The sequence below is a fragment of the Meriones unguiculatus genome, chromosome 6 (genome assembly GCF_030254825.1).
Source record: "Meriones unguiculatus strain TT.TT164.6M chromosome 6, Bangor_MerUng_6.1, whole genome shotgun sequence".
Taxonomy (NCBI): domain Eukaryota; kingdom Metazoa; phylum Chordata; class Mammalia; order Rodentia; family Muridae; genus Meriones; species Meriones unguiculatus.
This window is the reverse complement of record NC_083354.1, coordinates 72,650,597-72,677,349: the sequence shown is the minus strand read 5'-3', so window position 1 is coordinate 72,677,349 and position 26,753 is coordinate 72,650,597.

Here is a 26,753-nt window from a genome sequence, read left to right as displayed (position 1 = left end):
GTTTGTATGGGAACAAAAATCAGCCAGGACAAGAACACATCTGTGAAGCTTTTCTGTCTAAGATACAGGAGGAAAAAAAAAAGTCCAACAGAGGAGATTAAAAAAAAAAAAAAGTAAGGTCTAGCACGTGATTAGCTGTGCGGGCTGGGCAGGACCCAGAGAGCCCCTCAGCTGGAAATACTAACAGAAACGTTCTGAATGATGTGACTGAGAAGAGCTTACAAAGCCATCTAGAGAAGTCAGTGCGATGCTTAGTTTTCACTGCCTATTTGACACAACCAAGAATCATCTCGGAGACAGTCCTAAGGAGGAATTGTTGCCCTGTGTCTGCGGTGGCTTGTCTTGGTGGCTGGCTGATTCAGGGAGACCCACCCCATTGTGGATAGAACCGTTTCCCAAGCTGGACCCTGAACTGTGCAGAAGGCTAGCTAAGAGGCAGGCAGGCAAGAATCCATGTATTTGTTCTCTCTGCTCTTGACTATAGCATTGTTTCTCAAAAAAGAAAAAGGGGGGGGGAGTGGAGGTGTTAAAGGATAGCAACAGAAATGAACCCAGAGCAGGAAGCTCCTGTGCAAACTGGGGTGCTTACAGAATGTGCTCTCCTTCATTCTCCCCCGTCCTCTCTTATTCCTTCCCCTCCTTCTCTTCTTCCTTCCCTTCCTCCTTCCTTCCCTCCCTCCTTTCCTCTCTCTCTCCCTCTCTGCCTTTCTCCTCCTTTCTCTCTTTTTAAATTTTTTGCTAAGAACATGCTGACACTATGAGGGGGTGGGCAACTGCCGCTTCCTTACCTGAATCTTCATAATGGAAATGTCAGCAAGATATTTTGTCGCTTCCTGTTAGGATCGGAAACGTGACCTGAGGTTAACAGGACAGTGTCATCCTGGAATTAGAAGCTTCCTGGAATAACAAAAGGACAGGTCACAGCTGCTTCTGCTCCTTTACCTGGTTACAATGTGAAGATGCCCACGGTTTCATTTCCTGAAGATTTTAAGAGTGGTATCTCTCGGCTTTTTCATCTTTAACCTTTTGTAGTCTGAGATCCCTTGTGTTTTTCCATAGATCCCTAACTGGCAAGAGACTCCCAGAGAAAGGAAGATTTTAGGGCTGAGCAGAAAACTGGCAAGAACGAGGGAGACCAATTCAGCCCCCTTTCATACGGCAGGACAGGATCCCAATGGCACAAAATATTATTTTGTTCCTTCCAGGTGTGCCAGAATGGGCTGGTCTGAAAAGCTGAATAGGGGGATGGAAAATGATGATACTAAGTTAAAAGTTTGTCGTTCAGCACTGTGGAATAATGAGCAGAATTTCTTCCAATAGACAGAGATCACAAGAGAGTAATCTAATCTGTAAGTCAACAGGGCAGGCTAGTTTGCTGTGGCCTGCTATGGTGAAGGGTCTCCCTACCCAGCTTTTCATTTTGATGAGCCAGGAACACATCAGATCCGATACTTTAGCTGATGGCTATGTTGGTGCTAGAGCACATTTGTACTTTTCTGTTTTGTGTCCACATGCTCTTGTGCAAACACAATTAAACAACACACCTGTCTACATCACCCAGCACAGGAAATTCTTAGGCTCACAAATAAAACCAGGAGAAGAACAGGGCTGGTTGTTTTCAGACTGTGTATATGCTGCAATTACCTAGACAGCATTTAAAACTGAGGCAGCTATAGGAGTTGAAGAGGGAGGGGGAGAGAGAGAGAGAGAGAGAGAGAGAGAGAGAGAGAGAGAGAGAGAGAATGCATTAAAAATAAACCGACTCCTTCTTTTGATATTAGAATAATAGAAACTTCTTAGCCAATGGAAAAGCTCAGAGATCACTCCATTCAAGCCCCACACGAGAAGCAGAAATATGCTTAAAAACCAATCACAGCAAACAGGTGTGTAATAGAACGGAACATAGCAAAACTACTGGAATGTGCTGTGAGGCCAAACATTCTATAGAGAAAATGTGGCGCTAACAGATGAATGAGATAGAGGGAGGAGACAGGAAAAGCGGAGAAAAGGAAAACGAAAGGTTAAATAGACTAAAAGAGAAAAAAATAAGGGAAGTGGTATGAGTGGAGGGTGGGAAGAGCAAGAATAAGAGAATAAAAAGGAAACAAAAAATAAAATATTCCCCAAGCTGGAGAGAGGGTTAAACAGTGAAGAGTACTTGCTCTCTTCCAGAAGACTAGAGTTAGGTTCCCAGCACCCGTATTATGTGATCATAACCAATTATAACTCTAGCTCCAAGGGAGCTGATGCCCTCGTTTGGCCTGCGTGGGCACTGCACCCTTGTTGCATGCACTCACACAGACACACAGACACATATGCATAAAATAAAATAAACCTAAAAATGTTTCCCGGTAATGAAATAGTTTTAAAACATTAGATAAGTAGAAGAGGAATAACAGACAAAACATAAAAGTATTAAAAATGATGAATGAATGAATTGTTCTGTTCAGTAGTTCCAGCTGGTCTATGGTACTGTGGTTTTTTTTTTTTCTGTTATCTTCACAGTCTCAGTTATGTGTAAAATGTTCAACAAAGCACAGCAATTAGAAATCCATTAGACAAAGCAAGGTGCTGGTAAATGTAGAAGGAGGAAAAGGAGGCAGGAAAGAAAACACAACCCAAGGAAAAAAAGAAAGATTTCCCAAGAGAGGAAAAATATCTAAACAACATTAGACTAACATAGAAAAGGGAATAATAAGCAAAAAACATTAAAAAAGCTTTAAAACCAAAGCACACAAAAATTCTGCTAAAATAAGGGTGTGGGTGTGAGAGATCGCACAGAAAATAAAGGAGAGAGAGAGAGAGAGAGAGAGAGAGAGAGAGAGAGAGCATGTGAGTAAGAAATAGTCAATATTTCAACATGAAGTTTTGCAGCAGTGTTTTCCTCCATTGCTTTCTGAAGTGGAAGTTTCTGGTTTTATAGGAAATTCAGTTGTGTCGTATGAACATGTTTTGGTTCCAAGTGTGGGATGTGGGTATGTTTTCTTCCCCTTGGAAAACAGCCCCATGAAAAGGCATGTCATGCTTGTCAGCTGGTAACTACCTTGTTGAAGGGGCGTGGTTTTTGTGAGCTGGAAAACATCCTCATGTGGACTCTGAGAAGATATAAATAGAAGCTCACGGACAGTGAGACAATGCCTTTGCATGGCTATGCTTTGCAGCGGTTCGAATCCTTTACAGAGAGAAACACTCCAGAGAACCTCTTGGGCTGCTTTGGCAGAGTTGCCACTTTGGTGGGCTTGTGCTGTTTGGGTGAAGTCTGGCCACGTCTGCTGATTCACTCTGCTGCTGCTGCTTTGCTGTTTGACTAGACTATTGGTATCCTGACGACTAGGTTTGGTATATCTCCAAAGGACTCATTGGCCTTTATAAGCAGGAAGTAGCTAAAACAGGTCTACGGCCCCTTTCTCAGGGCATGGGAAGGGAGGTGTTTGAAAAATCTAAAGCCTACAGCTTTCTACAGTACATTTGACAGAGTCTCTCACTGAGACTGAAATGGCTGCTGACTGGAGACTTGCTGCTAGCAAGACCCTGGCATCCTCCTGTTGCAAGGGTTTCAGACCTGTGTTGTCATGGTGCTGATCCATGAGGTTTGCACAGCAAAAACTTCACCCATTGAGCCATCTCCCTAGCTCTTTCATATTAAAATTTTAAATTAATTTTGTTTATTTATATCAGTGTGTACGTATGTGTTTTACGTGCTACAGCACAAGCGTAGAGGTCAAATGACCACTTACCACAGTCCTTTCTTTCCTCACACCACAGTGGCCCCAGGGAGTAAACTCAGGCTTGAATATACGTTTCTCGTCTCACCAATCTCTTTATGTAGTTTCTGTTCTGGAGAATTCCATGCGAATTTGATATTGCACAGTTGCTATTTTTGAGTAATTATTCTGTTCAGTAGTTCTAGCTGGTCTAGGGTACTGTGTATTTTTCAGGCTGTTATCTCACAAGGTCTCAGTTGTATATAAAAGTGTTCAACTAAGCATAATAAATATTTTAGAATTTATTTTATTTGGTGGGACCGTGGTTGGCTTTCTTTCCTTATTCTATTTCTCTGTTTTTGTACATGTTACCTAATTGAGAGACCAAAAGATAAGCAGCAATCAGTAAGACTGTGTAGAGTAGGCGCAGTATAGCAGTTAGTAAGTTCCCTGAGGGTAAGGACCGCCTAGCTGTGTCCTTTCCCCACCCACTAGAGATACAGTTGCTAGGAAACTGGACCCTCCCCCTAGGGAGGGACACCTGGTCATTAATAGTCTGGGAACCTTCCTATAGCCAATCGATTCAAAATGTAGCACCTTGACCAACAGATGGTTGCCAGGCAGGAATTGCTCCTGCCTTGGGCATGCTGGGATGGACCAGAATCTATAAATCACCCCACTAACCTGGGCGCGGGGCGTTCAGCTCCCACCGCATCGGCGGTGGGGCTGTGTAGCCCAAGCTGCAGCTTGTAATTTTCAATAAAAAGACCCTCATGTGTTTTGCAACGGAGTCGATTCCTGGAGATCTTTTGGGGGCTCGCGAACTGGGTATAACACTAATAATGAGAAAATAAACTTAAATTAAAAGGGAACCATTCAGAAGCTGGGGATGGTGGTGCATGTCTGTAATCCCAGCACTCAGGAGGCAGAGATAGGCAGATCTCCATGAGCTGGGGGGCCAACCTGGTCTGCCTAGAGAGTTCCAGGAGAGCCGTGGGAACACAGTGACATCTTGGCTCAACCACAGCCACAACAAAGATGTACAGGTCAGGATGGAAGAGTTAAGCTGGAGGGCTTCATGGAAGAGATGACAAAATTGTGGGAAGATGTACTCACACACACAAACACACATACACATACTCTCTCTCGCTCTCTCTCTCTCTCACACACACACACACACACCATGCAAACAATAGGTAATCAGCAGATGTTTACTGTGTTGAAAATGCCAATTTGGGGGAGGAGAGAGAGGCTTATGGGGGATACAAAGTGAATAAAGTATAATTAATAATAAAATAAAATAAAATTTAAAAAAATTATTAAAAAAATTGCTAATTTTATGAGGGTGATTTGAATTTCTATCTGTCCAAATATTCAGTTTTGTTAAATGTATTCTGCGGAACTTCTTACCTATTAGGTCCTTTTACGTTCCCACTCTGAAACAATCTAATTGCTTGTGATTAAATCACCACAAGGCAAAGGCGTTGCCTTGGAGCTGCATCGCCTGGAGAGATCTGGAATGAACCAAAGGATACTCTCCTCTTTACTTTCTGAAACTGCTTTAGTGACATTTACTGCCCTGATTTCTGGGAGCCCCTCTGGCTCCTGAACAGAGGATTTGCAGAATCGGCATTTCCTGTAACTGGGCTGGGTTGCAAATTGCACCGCCATCTAACCGACTAATGCTATGCAAGGCGATGCCAGCCCATGCCTTATAACTTGGGGTGATGCTCATCAGGGCCATGAGAGCCAAAGCAACGAGATTTCAGGCCTGTCTCTCCCCTGGCTGCAGTCTAGACTGCAAAAATCATTTTAGGCCAACCTTCAGCTTCCTTTTGCAGAGAGATAATCACCTAAGATACATTTCTTCCAAATCACATTTCCTTTTTGGTTTCTGAAGAAACATTCCCTCCAGGGGACTTCTAAGACACGGACACATTTGGGTAATTTATGGCAGTGGATTAAATTAAAATTCTCTCTATCAGCGTCTGCCGAGTTCCTCTTCCTGGCAGGTCTGCTGTCTGGGGTGACTGGAGCCTGTAACCTGTGTCTGTTGAAATAGAAAAAGAGCACAAAATGGGAATTTTCCTGTCTGCTAAAATGTGCAGTGATACTTCACATGATTAAAAATATCTACAAAGTATTGTGTTGCTTTATTTTCTTACTGCTCTTAAGATTTTTTTTTTTTAGTATTATCTTTTTCTTCGACCAGCCATTGAAGTGAGAATGAGAGTTTATAAATGTAGTTAATTTCCATGAAATGCTTTTTTTTTTTAAAGAAACCTAGGGAAAATAAAGTGAAATTATTTTTCCTTCCAATTTACCATAGAACATATTTTATTTGCACAAGTGAATTACATGTGTATGTGTATGTACATGTATGTGAAATTAGAAGGCAGTATTATTTAGCTGAAAATAATTGGCCTGCTATTTTTTTATTTTTAAACTTTTAGTATTTTTGTGTTTTGGGGCATGTTGCTTGCCTGTTTGTGTACCATTTGCAAGCCTGCTGCCATCAGAGGCCAGAAGAAGGCACCAGAGACCCTAAAGTTTTTGTGAGCTGTCTGTGTGTATGTCTGTGTGTAATTGAACCTGAGTCCTCTGGAAGAGTAGCCAGTGCTCTTAACCACTGAACCAGCTCTCCAGCCCCTGCACTATCTTATTTTTAATTTTTTTCTCCATGTACCATTAAAAAAAGTTTTAGTTGTGAACTGGAGAGATGGCTCAGAAGTTAAGAATGCTGTGTGCTCTTCCAGAGGTCCTGAGTTCAATTCCCAACAACCACATGGTGGCTCACAGCCGTCTATTATGAGATCTGGTGCACAGACACACTTGCAGGCAGACTGCTGTATAAATAAATAATTAATAAATAAATCTTTAAAAAAAAATTTCCAGTTGTTAATTTAGTTTCAGGACGCCTTCAGCACAGCGCTATACCAAAGGGCCAGGTGGGTTATCCCCATTCCGTTCTCAGGCTGAGTACTTCCGGGAAAGGGCTGGAAGAGACAGGAAGACATTCTGGGTGAGGATTGACCCGATTCACCTGCGTAGGAATCTTGTTGAAGTCTGGATTGGCTTTATCAATAGGGAGAACCGAGCATTTGTGTAGAGGAAGGTCCTGCGACCCCTTTGTTTAGATCTGGTCCCAGGCTAACAAACTGACACAGAAGTGTGGTTCGAACATGGTCTCAGCACCAGAAAAAATCACCCTGGGTCTCATGACTCAATGCTGAGGTGTTGGGAGGTAGGGCCCATGGGAGGCATTTAGGTTATGGAGCCTGAGTCCTTATGAAGGGATTAATGCTGGTTTTGCATTTTTCCCCAAAGGAGTTTGTTCTTGTTCTTTTTCTTTTTTTTTTTTTTTTTCTTATAAGAATCTGCTTGCTCTGCTATTCCGTGGTGCATAAAACAGCCTGAGCCTCACCTGCAGATGTCAAGACCAAATGCCTAGCTTTTTATGAGTTAAAATAAGCATATTTCCTTTATCAATTACCCAGCCTGTCATTCTGTTAGAATATAGGAGAATGGAGTAAGTTTTGCAAAGGCCTTGCCATTGGCTAAACCTTTGCTTTTTAATGGAAGACGAAAGAACAAGATGGAAAATGCTGTTGTAACCACCATGCAAAGGTAAAGAATGTTTAAAAGGCCATGGGAATGGACCAGTTGGCAAAGGGCTCTCAAGTGAGTGTGAAGGCCTGAGTCTAGGCCTCAGCATCCATGGATAAAGCCAGGATTAGTGGCGCTCCCTTCAATCCTAGTGCTCGGGATTTGGGGACGGGATGATCCCTGGAGCTTGCTCACCAGCTAGCCTTGCAGAATCAGTGAGCAACAGGGTCAAAGAGAGTCAGTCTGTCTCAAAAACATAGAGGAAGAATGACAGAGAAAGACACCTAATATTGGTCTCTGTTCTCCACATGCACACGAATATACACACATGAACATGTACACACATATGCCACACACATACATGTTCACTATTTGGTCATATTTGATCTATGTTTCTCACTCCCCCTCCTAAAATATTACACCCACAGGTAAAGAAAGGTCTCAAACGCCACCCCTGTTCTCCCCAGAGGCAGTGTTACCAGGATTTGGGCCTGAATCTAGTTCACGCATTTACACCTTCACAGATCTGTGGGTAGCATTCAGTGTAGTCTGTGTGTCTGAAGTTTTGCATGAACGGCTTACACTGTGCAGATGGGATCTTTCCATTAGGAACGCCTTAAATGGCTCATTAACTTTACTGTTGAGTGTTTCATCGGTTAGTCCCATCAGATTTTATTTATATAGTTTCTGGTGACTGTTAAAGCTTTCCTAATTTTTATTATTGCAAATTTTCTTGATATTGAATTTACTGGCCAAAGATTTTTTTTTTTTCAAATGCCCTTTGTGGATTAGTAAAATTTCCTTCTCTCTCTAGTTTACTGTTTTACGCTCTTCTTAAGTCAGACTGACCCTTTGACACGGCTGGCCTTTTCTTAACTCCAAAGGCTTATCATAAAGCTTCCTTAGGTTATGTCGAGCTTTCTAACTACAATAGAGAATCCACAAATTCAGATTTTCTTGTTTTAATTGTATTTTTTACTTAATACTTCAGTTCCACTGGTTGATTAGTTTCTCTCCAAAACTGGCCAACTAGTCCATTGCCGCATTTTCTTGTATCAGTTTGTGAAGAGCGCTGATGGATTATTTAACTGTCAGGTTAAAAACAAATTCATGGGGCTGGAGAGATAGCTTCATGGTTAAGAGCATGCATTGCTCTTGTAGAGGACTGGGGTTTGGTTCCCAGGACTCATATCAGATAGCTCACAGATACAGGTTAACTACAGTATCCAGGGTATCTGACTCTCTCTTTTGGCCTCTGAGAACACACACATGATTTTACACACACACACACACACACACACACACACACACACACACACACCAGAGAGACAGAGATGGGTTGGCAGATACATACACATAATTAAATCATAATAATAAAACTAAAACCCAAATTTGTGCTTAAACAAATAGCTCTATTTGATTAATAATAGCTATTAGTAGAGTTTGTGTGGAAGGGTTCTGCCGCAACTCAACACTTAGCTTAATTAAAAAAGAAGGTGTGTAGGGGAGATTCTGTAAGAACAAAAATCGTCACAGACTGAGACAGCTCTTTACACCCCAAAGCAACAGTATTTCCTTGGGATTTGGCATACGAATTTCCTAGTACAAAAATGTATATCTAAGTCTGTGGATGTGACCTAGCACTGTGCAGGCTCCCACCTCTAGGACTACAAAAATAAACAAACAATATAAGAAAAACAAATCCCACAAAAGCTAGCAATGCAGGAAATGAGGTGAGATGACAAATGAAATATTTACTGTTTCATCATCTTGTTAGCACACTTTATATTGCACAGTACAGCTGGAATAGTGGAAGGCTTCCTACACTTAATATCTGTTAGGCTGTTAATGAGGGTGAATTGAAAACAGGAATCCAGTAGCTATTTTCTGTTTCCTCCCTTTCTGGCAGCTACTGAATAGTCTTCTCTGGCTGCTGTTTCTACAGTCCCCACTGCAGGGCAGCAGCAGCCTGCTCATCCCTCAGCGACAATCACTCTGCACATGGCTCCCTTCTTTCCACTGGCAGCCAAGAAGCCTGTGACTGCACCAATTCTGAATTGGAAGGAAAGACAGTGAAGACCCTCACATATTTTAAATAAAGCATTATGTAGTTGTCACAGTGGTATTGACGCTGGCATCCTGGAAGCATGGAGCTCTCTCCATCCTCACCCAAACAAACACATTCTCTTATCTGTGTGGATAACTGTGTATACTCAACTAATTAAACCCACTGTGGTACAAGCCAGGATATTGTCAGACATTAAACAGACGATCAGGAACATGGCTGCTCACTGATGCTGGGAGTTATGTCTGGGGAACAGAAGTACCAATTTCCTGAGGATGCTCTTTTCTTCATTGTGACAACACCACCTCCTATGGGCATATGACACTGAGGGACTTTACCCAGACATGCTCAATGGCTTTGCATCTGCCATATTGTGCATGCTCCTCTCAGTCATGTCTGCTGATCCCTGAGATGGTTAAGAGGCAAAAGTTCTCCCAACTGTAGCAGCAAGAAATTCAGACTGACCATGGCTTGTGTTTTCACCCTCTGAGTAATATAAACCATCACTGCTAAGTTCTTACAGAGAGCAGGAATAGAAAGCAGCAGTGATATGAGTTTTATGACAAAACGCAAGTTTCCAGCAAATCTCATCTCCCACCTCCGCCTGTTTGCTCTGTTCGGCCTCAGCACTCTTCTCGGAGTCTTTGGGTGGAGTGGCTCTCTGGCTTCAGGGTCTTTTTCTCAGTTGGCTCCTGTAATGCCTGAGACTCTCTTTGGCCTCTCAACTTCTCTCCTTAGCATAGTAATTGCCAACATGAAATTACTCCCCAACTGCAAAGAAGCCTGAGACATCTTCACTGAGGACTGAGCATTTATGTTCATCCATTCTGGATCCCATTCTGGACCATCTTCTGGGGTCCCAGCCCTACAGTGGGCACTAAGGTGACATACTCAGACATATTCTTAAGCCTTCAAGGCCTCCCCATCTGAACTCCTCACTGTTAATCTCATTGGGCAATAATAAGACCACTATCACAATTTTTTAGGCAAACCTGAAGCAAGCTTCAAGTACTTGCAGAACAATGGACACTGGCTAGAACAATGGACACTAGCCAGGTCCATGTCTGAGATTCCCAAAGAATGGCTGCATTAATCTGGGCTTATGAAGACAAACACCACAAGGCTACATACTTTCTACCTTCTTCCAAATGGGGGCAAACATACACCCTGCTGTACTTCCTGCCTATGTACCATCCACTTACCTGTGATCAAGCATATCTGTGCAACTGGGACAACCAACCTGTTTACAGGAGTGAAAATACATGGTTGGTATGATACATGGTCAACAGCCCCAGCATTCTAGGAAGTTGTCTGTCCTTGGGCAGGTGGGAATCTCAGGTTTATCTGTCCTTGGACAAATGGGGCTTACAGGTTGGAGAGAATTTTGTTTTACAGATATCGTAAGCGTAGTAATTTAAACTTAAAACACAACTTTAGTGCTCACAGTTACCCCTGCTACCAGGCCTTCATGCTCAGTTCCTGCCTGCCTTGCATTCCCCTCCAGTGCCCACACCCAGCCATTAAGCACACCAGCCTCCTGACCGCTCCTCTAAGGTCCTGAGTCTTTTCATCTCAGAGTCTTTGGCTGCTGTTCCGCATTCCAGGAACGTTCCGCCTTTAGGTCTTAGTTTGGGTGGCTTCACTTACTCCATACCCCCAGTTAAATATTGTCTGACCAATGTCACTCCTCAAGCTACCCTGGTTGTCCCAGCCCCATTTTCACACCATTTGCAGCCCCCTTTGCCTTGCCTAACTTTTCTTCCTGGATTGTGTCTTTACCTAAGGTGGATTTATTTATTTATTTACTTCTTGTCTGTTTCCCTTTCCTTTCCTGCCACACTATAGCATTGGCCAGACAAGGCCATTTTATGGTCCAACACTGTATCTTTGTGGCCTCAGTATTACCTGAGTAATAATCAGCACTCAAAAACTTGTGTTAAAAGAAATAGTTAAATGGTCAGCCCTGCAAACACATACACGTAAGCGCCATTATACAGACTGAGCATGGTGTGTGTGTGTGTGTATGTGTGTGTGTGTGACAAAAATAAAAAAAAATATGCCATTTACTTGAGAGAGAGCAAGGGGGAGATACATGGGAAGGTTGGAAGAGGAAAGGGATGGGGGGATAATGTAAATATATTAAAATCTAAAACAAACAAACAAACAGAAAACAAAGAATGGCTAGGTTATGGAATCCACCCAGATGTCCTGCAGCAGAGGGATGGATAAAGATGTGGCATGCATACGTACATAATGGAAACCTTCATCCATCAGGAATAAAATTACATCATTTGTAGGAAAACGGATGCAATAAGAGATAATGTTAAGTGAATTAAGTCAGGCTCAGAAAGACAAACACTGTGTTCCCCCTCATTTTGCATTCTAGATTTTATCTAGATACATAAATTGCAACTGTCTAAGGAGAACAAAGGGGACTAATGGGAAGGAAAGGGGAGGGAGAAAGAAGCTGTGTGTGTGTGTGTGTGTGTGTCTCGAAGTAGTCATGTACTTTCATGAAGTGTCTTCTGAAACCCAGTCCCATATACAATGAAAATATGGCAACTGAAATGTGTGTAATTTTTTTTAGAGGGAAAAGAAGGTTTTATTCTGTCATTTTACAGATCAGCTAAAAGGAAAAGCAGGCGCAGCAACAATGTAGCCATGGGCTTGCTTCTCCCCACATCATCGCTTTCCCTTCTGGGCATGAGGATCTGCCTTGTGCGCAGCCCTCCATCTCACGCTGACTGGCTGCTGGCTCTTTCTCTGGCTGCTTCATGTGTAAGCTGTGTCTTGTCACTAGATTTGTGAGTGCCCTGAGGAGGTTTGTCTGTATATATGTACAGCTTTGATGTACAGTGTCCCGTGCAGGAATCCAAAAGACGGTTTAAGAATGCTGATTAAATTTCTTTATTTTTTTCTAAAAAATAGGAAATTAATGTTACTTACAAAAAGAAAGAAATCTTTCTATTGAGCCAGCGTGGGTGGTTCTGGCATTAGGAACCCTGTGATTCTTAAAACGATGTCTTCTTTCCATCCAGTCAGACATCATCACTCTATAAATTTTGACCAAAAGACAAGGAGGTTGCCTCCCTTGTCATCTCGACATCAAAAGAAATGTTTGCTTTAGTGGGACCTGGCAAACCGAAGGTCCCCAAAGACCACAGAGCAGTTGCCAGTGCCGGCTTTTAGAATCGGCTGGCTGGTTTTATTGCCAGTTAATAGCATTTGTATTTGTGCTTTTGCAAATAGCCATGAGAAATCAATCGTCAGGCATGGGCACTGTGAGAAAACTACTAACAGGGTCCTAAAAAAAAAACCAGGCTTTGGGTAAGAGCTGTGGTTCAGGAGCTGCATCAAGTGAGAGAGGACTGGAAAGTGAGAGAGGACTGTTCAAGAAGGGACAACCAAAGCTTGATTGTTAATACAGCTCCCGACCCCTACTTCCCACATGCACACCTCCATACACACACAACTATTTCCATCTCATCCGTTCTGTGGCGACAAGGGGTGCCCTTGTTGACAGCATTGCCAGAGGAAACCCCAAGTCCCGGCTCTCTGAAGGAAACGCCATTATGAGTGATGGAAAGGAACTAGGAAGTACAAGTTTGAGTCCTGCCTGTTGTTGGAAGGTCTTGTTGGAAGATCTTGGACAAGTTACTTACACTCTCTCTGACCCTGTTTTTTCTCTTTTTGTCTGTGAAGTGAAAACACACAGGCACCGATTGCATGGGGCCTAAAGAGGACCAAGATAAAGAGGAACTGCTGGCAAAGTGCTGACCGGGTTGCCTGGCAAACAGAAAAGGCTCGGGCACCATACCCAACACGAGTTCACACACAACATGGAGCAGAGCCTGGAAGGAGCTAGCCAGACAGAGAGTCTCCTGTGTTCAAACAGACCTGTGCATTTCTTCTGAGGAATAAGCCAGGATTTCTTGGAATTTGGTCTATTCCTTGGTTAACAATTCTGAAGATTCATTTTTCTAGCTATTTTGGGATCTCTGCCTGGTGATGCCAAGTCATTTTCTTGTGTGTGAGGAGCTGAATGAGGGGTGGCGACGTGATCTAGACTACCAAGTCTCACAGAGGACTTAGAAAGTGAAAGGGGCCACAAGCCCAGGGGATCCATCTTTTCTTTCCCGAAAAAGGACAAGACACTAAATCTCTCCTTACCGTGGAATTCTGGGTCTGGGGTGGATGTGGCCTGGCAGCTTTACAGGGGCCAGAAGTCTGACTGTGAGCACAGATTCCAATACGATTTCTTTGTGTAAAGAATCTCCAGAAAGCAGAAGTGTTTGAGGAGGCTAATTTGGGCAGAGGAGGATCCTCAGGTAAGATGCCTATGTAGGTGGGAGAGGGGCTATCACAAGCTGCCTCTGGTGTCCGGTGGCTCCTCGGAGTGATAGAGATGAGCTCTTACAGAAACAAAGGAAGTGGTAGGACAGCAGGGGCCATCCCCGTGGGGACTGTAAATGGCTGAGACTCTTACCATCTGCTCTTCTCCACTTAGGTATTTATTTAACAGGAGGGTGAGAACACAGCCTTTCTTACGAAATTACCTGGTTTCCTCATGAACCTAATTTCGGTTAAGGCCAGGGAGGGTCTTTGCATGAAATGCTCATTTTCCAGTTTTCAGTGCCACCAGGAGATGGTGCTAGGGTTTGGGTCTTAACAAAGCCCTTTAGCAGCAAGCTAAAAAACCCTGCGACAGGGTGGAGGCCTTGCAGATCTCCCTCCATGCCCACCCTGACTCCTCCTCAGGCCTTTGCAGTGTCTCCACTTCTCAGGAGTAGGGCAGAAATCTCGCAGCGGCATTCCTTGGGTTAAATAGCATTCTCTTTTCATCTGGCCGAGAATTGAGTTTCTGGTCATGTACCCTACACTTTCAGTTATTGATTCTCCATCAGAAGGTCATGTTGCTGATATCTTCCTGCTTAGGCTGACATGAAACAGAATAGAGCGGAGAGGGACTTTGAATGAATAAGATTAGAAATTTCCAGTATGCTGCTGAAAAAAAAATAGTAGTAGAGATAATATTATTTGGGAAATGGTAGACCTTTTAGATCATGTCATTTTGATTGCCTTTCAGACCCTTTCCGGTAATCCATTGTTATCAGCCTAGAAAACAGCATAGCTGAGGCCAGCGGTTCTGGTACATTCTGCCAGGAAGTATTTAAACCCGAGGAATCAGTTTCTGGTGTGGTTAATAAAAATGCTCACTATTTCATGAGAATGGCCTTCGTGTAGGTGCTTTCTCCAGCCCAGGGCAGTGCTGTCACAGGGATGTAATCTGTGTACCTCTCCATATTCATTATTTGTTATGAGCGAGTGCCTTAAAAATGCACCTCAAGGAAGGATTTATGCCAACTTACCGTTCTAGAGGGAGAGCGGTCACCGTGGTGGAAAAATCACGGCTGTGTAGGAGCACAGTATGTCCACTTACATGGTATCCACAGTCAGTAAACAGACAGAGAAAGGCTTGAACTCAGCCCACTTTCCTTTTTATTCAGCCTAGAACTAAGGCCCATGGAATAGGGTTGACGGCATTGAGGGTGGGTCTATCTACCTCAATTAACCGAATCTAGAAGAATCCTCACCAAATGGCCCAGAGATTTGGTTCTCGAGGAGGCTCTAGGTCCCACCAGGTTGACACTCAGGATTAACCATCAGTCACAGTGGTCTGAGGCCTGCATCTTGTAACCCCACTCTTTAGGCCAGAAAGCTGAAGTCTCTTGACCTCCAAGGGGGGAAAGATGCCCGCGTGCGTGATTGGCCACCACAGGACAAAGAATGGTTATGGGACATTGCCATGCACCCTGGGAACAGAGCCCAGTGGCCCCGGATAGACTGGTGTGTTCAGAGACATTTAAGTCCGAAGGTGAAGGGCCCACATGGTGTTTACTGGGAATTAGCGCTGTGCCAAGTCTGGCGCCTTCTTGTCAAGAAATGTAGAAGAAAAACATCAGTTTTGCAAGATTCTCTGTTCCCCTTCCCCTCTGCTCCTTGGTTGTTGCTCTCCAGGACTATTTTTCTGGAACTTGCTGACTACATTTCTCCCTGAGGGCGTCTGCCCCTGTTGATCCTTGGCTGGAGTTGTGTAGCAGTTTGAATGCGAGGCTCAGGATTTGAACACTTCGCCCTCAGTCTGGTGGTACTGCTTGGGGAGTTATGCAATCTTTGAGAGGTAGAGCCTTGCTAAAGGAGGTATGTTCCTGGGTGTAGCCTTTGACGGTTTATACCTCTCGCCCAACTTCCTGTTTGGCCCCTCTGCTTCCTGTGTGTGGAAACAAAGTGTGACGAGCCAGCTTCTGGTTCCTCCCACCGCCTCAAGCCTTAGTCACTACAAGAGGCTCTAGTCCTCTGGACCTGTAGGCCGAAGAAGACTCTGCCTTTCTTGAGTTGTTTTTCGTCGTGGTGTTTTCATCGTCGTGACAGAAAAGAATTGAGCACAAATGCATTTCCCACAAATCCTCACTGTGCATTGGGTCTTCCCACTCCCAACTAAGCTCTGTCTCAGTGCAGAGCTTAAGCCCCGCCCTCTGCCCTGTGCCGGACCCGCCAGAGCTCACTAGTTTCCTTTGTCTCACTTAAGATGATGTATCAGTAGGTATGTTGGTTAATTCTCTTGGGCATCTTCCTGTTTCTTATCGTTAGAATGTAAGCTACATGAGGCAAGGGTTCTGTAAATCTCCGCAGGCCGCTTCAGATGCACAGCTGGTGCTTACCAAATAGTTTCCGAGTATGATGGCTGCGTGTGCTCACTCCTCTGCCCAGGGTTATGACACTCTCAAAGAGCCTGGGATACCAGAGCCTTGGTGCCTAGATCCTCAGGTACCTAGGGATATCAATGATCAGTTATGGCAGGGATTCTCAAAGTTCCTAACGCTGCGACCCTTTAATAGAGTTCCTTATGTTGCAGTGACCCCCCCAACCATAAAATTATTTTCATTGTTACTTTATAACTGTAACTTTGTTACTGTTATGAATTGTAATGTACACATCTGTGTTTTCTGACGGTCTTAGGCAACACCTATGAAAGTGTCATTAAAACCCAAAGGGATGGTGATCCACAGGTTGAGAATTGTTGGTCTATGGCAAAGCTAGGTAGTCTAGTGCTTAAAGGGACAGACCCTGTGGCTCTAAGTACTGACTCTGTCCCCCACTTTGTGAAATAAATCACGTGTTTTTTTTTTCTTTCACAGTAGACTTTCCTCATTAGCAGTTGAAGACGCTATGACAGTAGCCACTGTGAGGATGTTGCAGTAGCTTGCTGTGAGGAGGAAATGGATTGTTGTTGCAGTAGCTTGCTCTGAGGAGGAAATGGATTGGGCCGCATGCTCAGAATGGAGCCTGGCTCATGATGCTCCATGAATGTTTGCTAAGTGATCAAGCAGACCTCAGAAACAAAATTCAGAAGAATGAAAACGCTAGCAGGCAAAAGCTGCTTGTGGAAGGAGGGTGACAGGCAAGTCTGAGGGGGTCCTTGTCTGCGTCCTGGTCCCAAATTCCTATGTGAATATTTGCTCAAGAAATGTTTATTTGGTTTTACACCCAACAAATTGCTTATTGTGTCGATGCCTGTAATATAGCAATAGAATAAATTGTAAATAAAAACAAATTCTTTTCAATTACACACTTAAATTTTCTTTTTTGTTTTGTGAGGGGAATGTTCTGTTTTCTAATATAATATTTTATTTATTACAGGTTTTTTTTTTTACTTTGTAGCCCAGCTGTAGCCCCACCCTCATCCCTTCCAAAGTGGATGCTGACATTCAGCCAAACTTTGGGCAGAGCTCGGGAAATCCTATGAAAGAAGGGGGAGACAGAAAGACCTGGAAGGCTCTGGAGCTCTACAAGGAGAAAAACAAAACCAAAAAATCTGGGCGCAGGGGTCTTTTCTGAGATCAATGCTCCAACCAATGACCATGCAAGGAGATAACCTAGAACCCCTGCACAGAGGTAGCTCGTGGCAGCTTAGTCTCCAAATGAGCTCCCTAGTAAGGGGAACAGGGACTGTCTCTGACATGAACTCAATGGCTGGCTCTTTGATCACCTCCCCCTGAGAGGGGAGCAGCCTTACCAGGCCACAGAGGAGGACAATGCAGCCAGTCCTGATGAGACCTGATAGGCTAGGGTCAGATGGAAGGGGAGGAGGTCCTTCCCTATCAGTGGACTGGGGAAGGGGCATGTGAGGAGATGAGGGAGGGAGGGATTGTTCTTTTTTATCTATCGTTTTTTAATTTTTTTTTTAACTTTCTGAGACAAAGCCTTCACTATGTAGCCAGTGCTGGGATTGCCAGAGCGTGTGCCACCACTCACACCTCATCCCTTGTCTTCGTCAGTGTTCTACTGCTGTGGAGAGACACCACATTCTATGGGAACTCTTATAAAGGAAAGCGTTTAATTGGGGCTGGTTTGCAGTTTCAGGAGTTTAGTTCATTAGGCAGATGCAGTGCTAGAGAAGGAGCTGAGAATTCTACCTCTGGATCCATAGGCAGCAGAAAAGAGGGCCACTGGGCCTGCCTGGACTTTTAAAAGCTCAAAGCCCACCTCCAGTGACAGTCTTTCTCTAACAAGGCCGTCCCCACTTCACAAAGGGGGGGCAGCCTTCTAACTCTTTCAAATAGTGCTACTGGCTAAGCATTTAAAAGTATGAGCCTACGGGGCCATTCTTATTCAAACCATTCCAGTTTCCTGCTTCAAATGAGTCTCAGAAACATACACACAACACACACACACACACACACACACACAAGTAGAGGTAAGACTGTATGTCGGGGGAAAGAAACAATCTATGAAGGGAAAGGGAAGCACAGGAAGTCAAAGGCGGAAAGATAGATCATGATTTCTCTCTATGCAGACTCTAGATTTAACTGTGTGTGTGCACATGTATGTGTTGTGTGTATTTATTAAATTTAAGGCATAAAAACAGTAAAGGGACTGTTTTGGGGAGGAAGGAGGCCAGTAGGGACAAGAGGAATGGTCATGGGGGTGATATAGATGACAGTGTCATTATTCAATCTATTGATTTTGTATGCTAATGAACATAAATAAAAATTTTTTAAGGAAAAATATTTATTGAGTTTGAGCAAAGACTAGTTAATAAATGATCTTTTCCATCTTCATCTCCAAAGTATTCTCGAAATTTACTATATATAACAGATACTTGTATTTAAAACATTAGGGCTGGTTGAATTTGACATGCAGGATAGTGCTCTAAAAATAACCACAGTCTCTTCTTCCTCTGGCTGTGCTCTTTGATGCCACAGATGGGGTGCAGGCCCTGGGGTGGATTTCAGTTAGCTCGAGGGTATTTGTAAGAGATGCGCAAATTCCTCATACTCCTCAGTTGGAGTCAGCTACATGTCTGAACACTAACTCTACGTCAAGCAGATGCGCTGGATGGAATGGACAATAAAAATGGCATCCTTGGCAGCACATGCATCTGGAAGGAGTTTAGAATTAACAGAGCTACAGAGCAGGGAACCAAAACAAGGGACAGAGGGGAGAACCAGACAAAAACTGTGGTTCCAAGATAGAGCCTCACAAAACCTGCCTAAGGTCCCCAGGTGAGATGGCTTTGACCTGGTAGCAACAATGAGTGACAGCACGGGCCCTGAAATATAGCACAAAGCTCAGATTTATATCAGGGGAGGGTGAGATTTGGAGAAAGGCTTTGTGAATTTACAGCATGGTGGGAGATTAACAGGAAGACGCCTTTTCTTTGAAGTACACGGCATCAAAGCTTCTCTATCGATCTGGGGCAAATAATTACAGCTGCATGGTGAGAAGGGTTGATGGACTCCCAACTCGAGCTCCAGGTCTGATTTATGAAACCTCCCTGGCCTCCAGTACATGGCCTCAGGACACAACAGCAACTAACGACACTTAGTTAAAACACATAAAACAGAGCATCAATGGCAGCACGTGTCAAAATCAATAAAATGCAAATTCCTTTTTTTCTTCTTTTTTTAAAATTATTTTTATTTTTATTAATTACAGTTTATTCACTTTGTATCCCCCCCGTGCCTCCCTCCGTCCACCCTTCCCAATCCCACCCTACCTCTTCCCCACCTGTGTCCCTCTCCCAGTCCACTGAAATGGGAGGTCCTCCTCCCTTGCCTCGGACTCTAGTCTATTAGGTCTCATCAGGAGTGGCTGCATTGTCTTCTTCTGTGGCCTGGTAAGGCTGCTCCCCCCTCAGGAGGAGGTGATCAAAGAGCAGGTCAATCAGATTATGTCAGAGACAGTCCCTGTCCCCATTACTATAGTAGCCACTTGGACACTGAACTGCCATAGGCTACTTCTGTGCAAGGGTTCCAGGCCATCTCCATGAGTGGTCCTTGGCTGGAGTGTCAGTTTCAGAAAAGACCCCTGTGCCCAGACTTTTAGGGTCTGTTGCTCTCCTTGTGGAGCTCTTGTCCTCTCCATGTCTTACTATCTCCCACTTCTTTCATAAGATTCCCTGCACTCTGCCCAAAGTTTGGCTATGAGTCTCAACATCTGCCTCGATACCCTGCAGGTATAGGTAGAGGCAGGGTAGAGCCTTTCAGAGGCCCTCTGTGGTAGGCTCCTGTCCTGTTCCCTGTTTTCTCCCTCCTCCAAAGTCCATCCTCTTTGCCTTTCTGAATGGGGATTGAACATCTTAGCCAGAGTCCTCCTTCCTGATTAGGTTCCCTAGGTGTACAGATTTTAGTATGTTTATCCTATATTATATGTCTAGTATCCACTTATGAGTGAGTATATACCCTGTGTGTCTTTCTGCTTCTGAGATACTTCACTCAGGATGATCTTTTCCAGTTCTCACCATTTACCTGCAAATTTACCTGCAAATTTCATGATTTCCTTTTTTTTTTTTAATTGCTGAGTAATATTCCGTTGTGTAGATGTACCACAATTTCTGTATCCATTCCTCAGATGAGGGGCATCTGGGCTGTTTCCAGCTTCTGGCTATTACAAATAAAGTTGCTATGAACATTGTTGAGCAGAAGTCCTTGTTGTATACTTGAGCATCTTTTGGATATATGCCTAGGAATGGTATAGCTGGATCTTGAAAAAGTGCTATTCCTAATTATCTGAGAAAGCACCAGATTGATTTCCAAAGTGGTCGTATACGTTTTCATTCTCACCAGCAGTGGAGGAGGGTTCCCTTTCTCCATGTCCTCTCCAGCATATGTTGTCATTTGAGTTATTCATCTTAGCCATTCTGATGGGTGTAAGGTGAAATCTCAGGGTCATTTGATTTGCATTTCCCTGATGCCTAAGGACATTGAACATTTCTTTAAGTGTTTCTCTGCTATTCAATATTCCTCTATTGAGAATTCTCTGTTTAACTCTGTATCCCATTTTTTAATTGGATTACTTGGTTTGTTGCTGTTTAACTTCTTGAGTTCTTTGTATATACTGGATATTAACCCTCTGTCAGATATAGGGTTGTTAAAGATTTTTGCAATCTGTAGGCAGTCATTTTGTTTTCATGACAGTGTCCTTTGCTTTACAGAAGCTTTTCATTTTCATGAGGTCCCATGTATTGATTGTTGCTCTTAGAGCCTGTGCTGTTGGTGTTCTGTTCAGGAAGTTGTCTCCTGTGCCAATGAGTTCAAGGCTCTTCCCCACTCTAACCAATTTAATGTGTCTGGTTTTATGTTGAGGTCTTTGATCTGCTTGGACTTTAGTTTTGTGCAGGGTGATAAATATGGATCTATTTGCATTTTTCTACATGTAGACATCCAGTTAGACCAGCACCATTTGTTGAAGATGCTATCTTTTTTCCATTGTATGGTTTTGGCATCTTTGTCAAAAATCAGGTGTCCATAAGTGTGTGGGTTTATTTCTGGGTCTTCTATCCCACTGAAATCAGGGAACAAGGCAAAGCTGCCCACTCTCCCCATATCTCTTCAACATAGTTCTGGAAGTCCTTGTTAGAGCAATAAGACAATTGAAGGAGATCAAGGAGATACAAATCGGAAAGGAAGAAGTCAAAGTATCACCATTTGCAGATGATATGATAGTATACCTGGCTGACCCCAAAATTCTACCAGGGAACTCCTACAGCTGATAAACACCTTCAGCAAAGTGGCTGGATACAAAATTAACTCAAAAACATCAGTAGCCCTCCTGTATACAAAAGACAAAAGGGCTGAGAAAGAAATTAGGGAAACAACACCCTTCACAATAGCCACAAAAGACATAAAGCACCTTGGTGTGACCCTAACCAAGCAAGTCAAAGACTTGTATGAAAAAACTTTCCAGTCTCTGAAGAAAGAATTAGAAGAAGATATCAGAAGATGGAAAGATCTCCCTGGGTCATGGCTTGGCAGGATTAACATAATAAAAATGGCCATCTTACCAAAAGCAATTTCAGATTCAATGCAATTCCCATCAAATTACCAACACAACTCTTTACAGACCTGGAAAGAAAAATTCTCAAATTCAAATGGAATAACAAGAAACCCAGAATTGCTCAAATAATCCTTTACAATAAAAGATCTTCTGGAGGTATCTCCATCCCTGATATCAAGCTGTACTAGAGAGCAACAGTAATAAAAACTGCATGGTACTGGCATAGAAACAGGCTGGTGGATCAATGGAACAAAATAGAAGATCCTAAAATACAAATTTCTAAAGATTGTACTTATATGGAGTCCACGCGGTCAGTGGCAAGGAATCCCACAACAAAGAACCTTTGTGAAAGAACAACTTCTGCTTCCTGGATCTGACATCCTGACCTGGAAATGCCCCGGTTCAGCTCCCTCACTGTTTGGGAGATGCACAAAGCTACAGAGAACAGAATTCCATAAAATAATTTGGGTAATAATCTAAGTTTTAGATTGACATTCTTTCATTCCCCAGTGAGCTCCAGTATTTTGTTTTAATTAAATTATTATTATTATTATTATTTTGTGTGTTTATGGTACCACGGTGCATGTGGAGATCAGAGGACAACTTTGTGGTGTCAGTCCATCCTCTTCTTCATGGGTTCTGAGGATGAGACTCAGATCATCAGACTTCTGCAGCAACCTTACTGCCTACCTCCCGTCCAGAGCTGTCAGCAGGAATGTCTCAATTTCTAAGCCTGATCACCAGCTACACTGGTGTCTTTAAAATTTCTTGTAATAATTCTCTCTTCTGGGCCTGACTATCTCAAGAAATTGTTTTTAATTGACACGCTATAGTGTTATATTTCTAAGTAGAATCACTTCATCGTGCCTTCCAGTCCCCTCCCACAGTAATCCCAACCTCAAACTCAGAATTCACTTTCTCTTCCGAAGACAAATTCTCATGGGGCAAGAAGGACTCTTCATGGTCCAGATGAAATGCTGTCTCCCCAATCCATCACAATTCTCCTTTAATCCATGTGGAACATAATTTAATTCTTCAAGTACTGGAGTTTTTCTTTCTATCCAAACGAGATCACTTGAGTTAAGTGTTGGAAACCTGAGTAGATTGTGTGGAGTTAGAATTTCCTAAGGTTTCCACCAGTTTATAGCATTTAGTATGAATTTTGGTCACAGAGTTCTAGAAATTGGTCTTCTTCTTCTTCTTCTTCTTCTTCTTCTTCTTCTTCTTCTTCTTCTTCAAGTTGCTTGGTATTGGTTCCTTTAATTCATGGAAATGGGAGATGCTCCAAGTCTTAATTCCATCTGTATACTTCGATGGATTTTTATCAAATCACAATGGTGAGTCATGTTTAGATTGCAGCAGTGTGGGATAGAAATTATCATGGCTGTTTAGACCTGAAAACGACTGACTTCTAATTGGCACCAAACTGAATCTGAAAATACTAGGTTTTCCTTCTGCAAATGCTAGAAAACAGGCTCCCTTCAGGGCAGTATGAACTTGAGTTCCTACTTGTTTGGTTCTTTGCTGCCTGCCTGGTTTATATACCGGTAGATGGTATTCCTGGTGAGTCACTTTTACAACACACGTGAACAGCTACCATTGTTTTTAGAGGTTGTGAATCAATGGACATGGAAAGCCAAGGAATGCTTTACAGATCAGGTTTAAATCAGGAGCTCTTCCCCACTTTCTGGGTAGAAGGGAATTGGAGTGTCAATTTTGTTCAAAGGGGAGAGTCTAAGGGACTTATTCCGCAGCTAAGCTTGTACAATACACTTCTTAGAGATGTATCTTGCAGTAAGCATGAGCCATTTAATCCTCAGAAAACCCTGTTTAGTTAGCTATTCTGTGAATTTCACTGATCTGGGTTTCAGCGGAGACACTTTAACTTTCACTTGGGTCACGTTGAAATAAAGTTGGAACAAACATTGACTCATAATCTGTGTGCTTGACTACTGGATGTCCATGGCTCTCAGCTGAGAGCACACTGTCTGTGACTCAGATTTTCTGCCTCTCTAGGGGAGCTGGTAGAGATGTGGGCGCTAAAGTTACTTGTGCTGGCTCTTTTTTTTTTAATGTCAGCTTGACACAAGCTAGAGTCATTTTGAAAGAGGGAATCTCAATTAAGAAAATGCCCCCACCAGACTGCCAGTGGACAAGCATATGATACAGTTTCTTGGTTGACAATGGATGTAGGAGGCCCAACTCCCTGTGGGCGGTGCCATCCCTGGGCTTGTTGAGGTCCTGATGCTGTAAAAAAGCAGCCTGAGCAACCCATAATGAGCCAGCCAGTAAGGACCATTCCTCCATGGCCTCTGCATCAGCTCATACATCCAGTTTCCTTCCTTGAATTCCTGTCCTGGCATCCTTGGATGATGGATTACAAGGACTAAGCTGGAACAAACCTTTTCCTTCTTAAGTTGACTTTGTTGTGGTGTTTTATCACAGCAATAGAAACCATAAATAGGACACTCATACAAGGTTTTAGCTTCCAGTAATTACTGCAGGGAGTTTAGTGTATAGCTGGAGACAGAATGAATCCAAACAAATCTGCCAGGGCACCGAGAATCTGCTGGAGCTAAGCAGGGTGAGGAGCTGAGTGTCTATGCTCTGTTGTCCAGGGTTAGAACAGTAGAACAGGCCAGGTCTACCAAAAATGTAAGAGCTAGCTGCAAGAGAGCCTATGGTAGAGAGGTTGCTGAGAATGTATGTTGATGCTATGATGGTGACTCTTAGTGCATAATTAATTATGCATTTTCTCTTGTCACAATGTAAGATCTATAAAGAATTCAGAGGACCCAAGAGTTCTTTGCTTAGACATACTAGAAAGGCCAATTAAGACTATCCCTCTTTGTGTCTAACCATTTAAGTAGACTAAAGAGATTGTGTCCTGAAAATAAATCATCAATGGCTGACAAAAAAATCATCTGACAGGATTTCAGTGTCAGGAGAGCTGGTGGGCAGATCAACTTTGAGGGTGAATGCCAAGTTAGGAGTTACAGGGATTTAATCCTACTCAGGTTCAAGGAGAGAATTCTTGTTGGATTAACCAGGCTCTGAAAAGAGTTGATTAAAGAAAAAAATGCCCAATCATTTGATAAAAATGTTCCTAACTATTAAAATAATACATGTTAATTGTATAAAAAGAACTTTACAAAGAAATTCCTTCATTATTCCACAAATCCAGTTTAAGTCCTTACTGTGTGTCAGATATGGGTTAGGCAGTTCAACAAGAACAAGATAGACAATCAGCTCCCCTTCAGATGCTTAAGTCTTGGCAGCAAGGCAGGGGGTAACCTAATGACTGCATAAAGCATACAACTAGGATGTGATAACACAGTAAGTGCTATGGGGAAAAGTGGCACAAGGTGAGGAGGAAAGAGGGTTGAGGCAATGTGGAAGGGGCTGAGGTCTAACTGGAAACAGTGGTTAGAGTAGAGATCTTCAGAAAGATGGTACCTGAACAGAGAGGGGCTTTGGATATAGTTGGGTAGGATATGTCAGACAGAGTCTGGCCAGCACACCAGCTCCAGGGTGAGAAATTCTTCCATACCCAAGGATCAAGAGAGCCAGAGAGTCAGTACACAATGGTGAGATCAGAAAAGCAATGAGGGCATGAAGGAAACGAGGTCCTTGCTGGAGAACCCAAATTTACATTTTAAAGCCCTTATTCTAGCAACTGTAAATATTAGATTGTTGGGGGACAGAGGAAAAGTAGTGAGGCCAGAAAGGAGGCTCAAACAGTAAGCCAAGTGAGAGAAGACAGTGACTTCTGTCCCTTGGACCAGTTTGGAAGTAGCAGAGAGAGAAGGTGAGTGGTACTAGCATCTTGAAATATCTCAACCAGAGCTGGCAGTGCTGCTGGTGGACTTGCTGTGGGATATAAAGGAGAGAAAAAAAGATGATCCAAGTCTTCTAGATAGAGCAACCGAGAGAATGAGTTTACCATAACCCGGCAATGGGGGCGATAGAGTGGCACCAAGGGAGGCATCAGTGGTTCAGTTGTGGGCATGTTGGGATCAAGGCCTTGAAATGTAGGTGTTGAGCACATAGTTTGATGCACGGAGCTGGAGTGTGGGAGTGAGGCTGGGTTGAGTTGAAGCTCGTAGACAGGGACTTTGATGGCGTCATCAAAGAATAATAAATAGCAACAAATCCTACCACCTAAAGATAGCCAGCCAAAGCTAACATTCTAGAATTTCTGCTTCAGATTTCACTTATTAGTATATAATTAAGTAACAGACATCTTAGTTTCTAACACAGTAATGCTTCATGATAACCCTTCTAACATCCAGTGGCATAGAACACATATTTGCCTTTCTTTCTCATGGGTCTGTGACTTGGCCGAAGTGTGTTTTTTTAGGTTGTGGTCTGATTGGCTTGGTTGAAGGGCTCACTTGGTTTCGTTCCATTCCACTTGTCTTTACGTTCCTCTTGGGTCAGCAGCTTCCAAGGACATATTTTTCTTGTGGTGTTGGCAGGAATGCAAGTGTGTAAGCAGACCCACAAAATGCCTCTTAAGGGCTTGGTTTGGAACTGACAGATTGTCACTTTCGCCTATGCTGCCTTGGCCAAACAAGTCAGACGGCCAAACCCACAGTTAGTGGAGATGGAAAGGGTACTCTCCTATCCCAGTGTACTTCAAGGTCTCATGGGAAGGGGAGCGGAAAACTACAGTAGGATCCAACATAAACAATATATCATTATAAAATTCAAAACATAGATTTTTATCTAAAGTATAGATTTGGATAATGGCATGATACAATGTGCACTATTTATACATCAGTTCACTCAGACTATATTGTATATTTTCTGTGTGTAGAAGCACTCATGTTTTAATGTATGCAATAGATTCTATTATATTAACATACAGTAAATTATTTAATGAATCTCCTATTTATGGTCTTTTTTTTAAAACAATTTCAATAATTTATTTGTGTATTCAAGTTGCATTCATTGTTTTCTTTTAATGGACATTTGTTATTCATGCTATTTTGCATTACTACAAGTAATACTGAAATGAACATTTTATATTTATATAT